The sequence below is a fragment of the Myotis davidii genome, unplaced genomic scaffold (genome assembly GCF_000327345.1).
Source record: "Myotis davidii unplaced genomic scaffold, ASM32734v1 scaffold750, whole genome shotgun sequence".
Taxonomy (NCBI): domain Eukaryota; kingdom Metazoa; phylum Chordata; class Mammalia; order Chiroptera; family Vespertilionidae; genus Myotis; species Myotis davidii.
In genome coordinates, this window is record NW_006282814.1 from 2,039,129 (window position 1) to 2,044,402 (window position 5,274).

The 5,274-nt window shown below is 50.7% G+C and overlaps 1 long non-coding RNA gene across 1 annotated transcript; it reads left to right on the forward strand.

The window, feature by feature from the left end:
- The first annotated feature begins 6 nt into the window (after positions 1–6).
- On the forward strand, positions 7–5,064 carry LOC107182466. The gene is made up of 2 exons (XR_001513182.1): positions 7–233; positions 4,706–5,064. It is a non-coding gene; the product is annotated as an uncharacterized LOC107182466 (long non-coding RNA).
- The last annotated feature ends 210 nt before the right edge of the window (positions 5,065–5,274 follow it).

A 5,274-nucleotide genomic window follows, 5' to 3' on the forward strand; every position in this document is an offset into this window, starting at 1 on the left:
GGATCCCTCGGCCGCCCGGCTGCTCGGACCGGGCCCGTCCGCTCACCTGCTCTACCTGGAGAGTAGGGGTGAAGGGCGGCGTCTGCAAGACCGACATTCCCCCCGTGCCCGGCCGCCACCGCAACGGGGGTACACGCCCGTCTCCCCTGAGACCTGGAGCCACGCGTGCCATGGCCACGGGAGGACTTGCTTGACTTTATTTCGCCCCAGGCGCCCTTTGAGCGTCAGGGTAGGTGTTTGCAGGAGGAGGAGCGAGAGGGCGGGACAGTTCTGACTCCTAGGGAGTTGAGTGCGGGACCTGGAGGCTCGCTCCCGGTTTGAATCCTACCCTGGCCAGTGTTCTCCCCTTCGTCCAAACTTGGTTTTCCTCCACACACCCACACCCCCTTCAGCTCTCTCTTGACGACCCCCCCCCCACACACACACACACACTATAGCCGGTGTCCTCCAGCCAGTCCGTGGGCAGACGCGGTTCCTCGAGTGCAAAGGCTCAGCCTGCCAGCCAAGCGTGAGGAACTGCCTCCTCGCGTGCTGGGCTGAGTGGCAGGACTTGTTACTGGAAAGCACTCTGTGTGCTCTCACCTGCAGCTCACTTGCTCGTGAGCAGTGCTCTTGGGGTTTCACCGGCACCTTTTCTTCCCAATGAGATGGCTCCTGCCACATGCCTGCTGGAACAGCGCTCATCTCGGATGACGCATGGGCAGGAAGGAAGCTCCCAGGCCGGCTAGGGGACCAGTTTAGATACCAACGCATACAGTGCATCTCCCGCTTAGCGGGGGGTATCGGAGATGGTTACTTCCGTGTGTGTGTGTGTGTGTGTGTGTGTGTGTGTTTGTGTTTAGTGTTGATGGCCCAGACAATCGTGGAGCCTTTCAGGAACAAGAAGGAATGGTGCCAAGGAGTCAGTAGCTCCCTTGGTTTTCCCACCTCTACACTTGACTTTCGGGGTCAGATAATACTTTTTCAGGGGGGATGTTTGACAGCATCGCTGGCCTCTTCCCACTCAGATGCCAGTAGTACCCCATCCCCCCAACGGTATCACAACCAAAAATGTCTGGAGACGACCCCGGTTTAAATGTTGCCTCTGGTAATGGTCCTTAGCGCTCTCAAGGCCAAGGAGCTCAGGCAGCCCTTTGTTGGAAGGGCCACGCTCCCCAGGAGGCAACTACAGTTCCTGCTAGAAGCATCTCAGCTGTTGGAACAGCATTAGGAACAGTGGAATGTAAGCCCAGGCAGCTCTGTGATTTACAAACATACGTTCTTTCTTCAATAAATGTTATGGCTTTCACAGCGGAAAAATAAAAGTATCTCAGCTGCCCTCTGAAGCCTTACGCAGCATACTGAATGTCAAAAGTGGGTTTTTACATCACCCAAGTATATCAGCCAAAATAATGTTTAAAATAAATTTAGTCGCGGGGAAAATAAGACAAATCCAGATTGAGAGATTATCTGGGTAATCTAGTTCCACCGGACTCTTTAAAAAGTCAGTATCAAGGAGAACAGAAAAGTTAGAGAACCGCTCCACAGGGGACCACCAGCAAATCATCCTGCAGCTGGTTGAAGGAAAGAAGCTATGAAGGACATGGGGGCAGTTGGAGAACTTTGTGTGAGAATATGCATTAGACTAGAGAGTATTGTGGAATCATTAAGTGTTTTCGTGTTGTGATGGCTGTTGATGAGAGTGCCTTATTATTCGGAGACGTGTGTGCTGAATTATTCAGTCAAGAGTTCTCCTGGCTACAACTTTCAAATGACTCAGAAGCATCTATTTTATAGAGACACTAGGGGCCCGGTGCACGAAATTCGTGCACTGGGGCTGGAGGGGGGGGAAGTGTCCCTCAGCCCAGTCTGCCCCCTGTCACATACGGGGAGCCCTCAGGCGTTGCCCCCCACCAATCTCCAAGCGCAGGCTCGCCCCCGTGCCCAGACCTGACGCCTCTCCCAGAGGCGTCAGGCCTGGGCAAGGGCGGAGCCAGTGAAGGGGGGGCAGGGGGGGTCCCCTGCCCCGGCCTGAATCCTAGGCCCGAGGCATCAGGCCTGGGCGGGGGGCGAAGCCGGGGATTGGGGGGATATGATGGTCCCCTTGCCCAGGCCTGAGGCCTCTGGCAGAGGTGTCAAGCCTGGGCAGGGGACCCCCCCTGCCCCCCCTTCCCTGGCTCCACCCTTGCCGAGGCCTGATGCCTCGGCCAGAGGCATCGACCCCCATCACCCTCCGATCTCCTGATCGGCCCCTTGCCCAGGCCTGAGGCCTCTGGCAGAGGTGTCAAGCCTGGGCAGGGGACCCCCCCTGCCCCCCCTTCCCTGGCTCCACCCTTGCCGAGGCCTGATGCCTCGGCCAGAGGCATCGACCCCCATCACCCTCCGATCTCCTGATCGGCCCCTTGCCCAGGCCTGAGGCCTCTGGCAGAGGTGTCAAGCCTGGGCAGGGGACCCCCAGCTCCCTGCGATCTCCCGCTCTGCCCCTGCCCAGGCCTAACTCCTCTGCCGAGGTGTCCGGCCAGTGCAGCGGGGACCCGTAGCTGCAGCGGTCCCGTGATCGTGGGCTCCGCTTTAGGCCCAGGCAAGGGACCCCTAGCTCCCGGGACTGCCAGCTTCGACTGTGCCCAGCTCCCATCGCTGGCTCCACCCCTACTTCCTGCTATCACTGGCCAGGGCTGCAAAGGCGCCCGATTCTTCGATCATGGCTGCCCCCCAGCTCTTAGCTCCCGCCTGGGTTTCTAATCACTGTCAGTGGCAGGGGGCTTCTTCCTGCTTTCCCTTTCGCCTCCCTGCATTGTGCCTACATATGCAAATTAACCGCCATCTTTGTGGCAGTTAACTGCCATCTGAGTTGGCAGTTAATTTGCATATAGCCCTGATTAGCCAATGAAAAGGGTAGCATCGTACACCAATTACCATTTTTCTCTTTTATTAGTGTAGATAAAGCAGATGCAACAAAGGGTTAACAGAACTGGGTGATGGGTATATGTGTGTTCATTGAGCCATTTCTTTACAACTTTTCTGAAAAATAATTTTTTTTTTCAAAATAAAATAACAGAGAAATGCAAAATACTAGCAAACAGAATTTTATTTTGTTGCAATCTCTTAGTCAAGTTTTGGTATCGGTCCCATAGCCCTGAAAAAAAAAAGTTGTGAAGTATTTCCTTCTCTTCTATTTTTTTTTAAAGCGCTTGTGTATTATTGACATTGTTCCTTCCTTAAATATTTTATTGAATTGACCAATAAAGCCCTCTAGACCTGGGCCTTTCTAATAAATGGAAGAAATTTGATTCTAAATTAAATTTCTTTATAGATTTGGGGCTGTTTAGATGTTCTTATGTCATATTTGCTAATTGTATTTTTCAAGGAATTTGTCCAAGCTGACATGTCTTTTTTCTTTTTTTTAATATATTTTTATTGACTTCAGAGAGGAAGAGAGAGGGAGAGAAAGAGAGAAACATCAATGATGACAGAGAATCAACAATTGGCTGCCTCCTGCATGCCTTCCACTGGGGATTGAGTCTGCAACCCGGGCATGTGCCCTTGCCTGGAATCAAACTCAGGACCCTTCTGTCTGCAGGCCGATGCTCTATCCACTGAGCCAAACCAGCTAGGGCTGACTTATGTCTTGAATGTGGGTTATAGACCAAAAGATGGATAGGCATTTCAAGCACAGAGAGTTGCATGGTCAGAAGTATGGAGTGAGTTCAGGTGTGTGGGTATAAGTAGTAGTTGCTAGAGCGTGAAGTGGTAGAAACAGATATTGACACCAAACTGTAGACAGGCTGCTCTGAGTCCTCTTTTCAACTATGCCTTGTCCTTGGGCCTTGACCTTGACCTGCCTAGTCCAGCTGTAGCCAAAATCCTGTTGAGTCAGTTGGGAGAGAATTCCTCACCCTTGCTTTCCTAGATTCCATTGCTAGGCCTATGAAATATATACTGTCACATTATCAGGAGAAAAGGCATACAAATGTATTCATTTTTTATTATATTTTTTATTTGTATTACAACTGTACAAATGTATTCATTTTTAATATTATATGCATGGAGGCATCATAGGAAAAAGACCCCAAAAAAGCAGTAAGAGCTTATCCACCCAAAGCATAGGTGATATGGGCTTCTTAGGAGAGAGTGAGGGATATTTTTTAAAAAGATGACGGGGCCTTAGAACAGATGGGAAGTTTGGGACAAACTGTCTGGATGAAGTGGTGACTTCTAGTCTCCTCTCCTAGTGGGTGGAACTCCCAGGGAGGGGATGTAGGACAACAAAATTCTTTTTGGAGGATCTGTCTGTAGGTGAATCAGTGAAGTTCAGAGAAGGGCTCTCCTAGCATTTGCTGTTTTGCAAGTGCCTTCAGCTCAAAATAATCAATATATACCAAAGTGCATATTTTGGGTGGTATGTCTTGAATTTCTTTAGTATCTGTTTACCTGTGTGTCCTTGATTTCTGACCATCCCAGTCTGTCTTCAGCAAGAATCCTGTTATAAGTTTATGTAATAGTAATAATTTTCTAGTTTATAAGTTTGTAATTTTAGGGTGAACTCTAGAGTTACATATTAAGGGTCAGACTTGACCACTTAGGTAACCACCTCCCTGTGGGTGTGTGACATAGATAAAACTTAGCCCAAATTCCTCCTGTACTCCACCCATAGGAATGACACATGTTACTGATAACCAGCTTGTACCCTGATTAACACTTGTGTGATGACATATGTTACTGATAGCCACCTGGACTGCCGTGGGCCAGAACAGGCTTAAAAATGGGTCCCCGACTTCAGACATCGATCATCCTCCTGATCCACACTCCACGCTGCCTGGCTCCACACCGGAAGGCAGAAGAACGGTCGGACCTCTGATCGTGAGACTTCGGTTGCCCTCCTCCCGCTGACTCAACCCAACCAGACAGCCAGCCACCCAAAGATGGATCCGCCGCTGCCCGCAGAGGGTGCCACTCTTCCCCGGGGCCCCGGTTAAGTCTGAGTCCACGGCACCAGGTACCTTGTGATTAATAAAGTGTGCTGTGTGATTTGCAACTGCATATTCTTGTGTGGCGTAATTCCTCTGCAGTCTTAACTATATTAATGAAAGGCCAGATGATAATGCCTATCCTCGGTCCTGCTTGCTTAGAGTAGTCTCTTCGCTAGCAACTACTTCATGCTGAGCTCCTGCACAGTTAAGCTTACCTCAAGGGACGCCTTGGATTGCGCCCCACATACTATACTCGGACAGTTTAGCAAGAATTCCCCACCCTGGATGTCTCCTCTTAGGGATTCTCCTAGCATTGACCATCCCC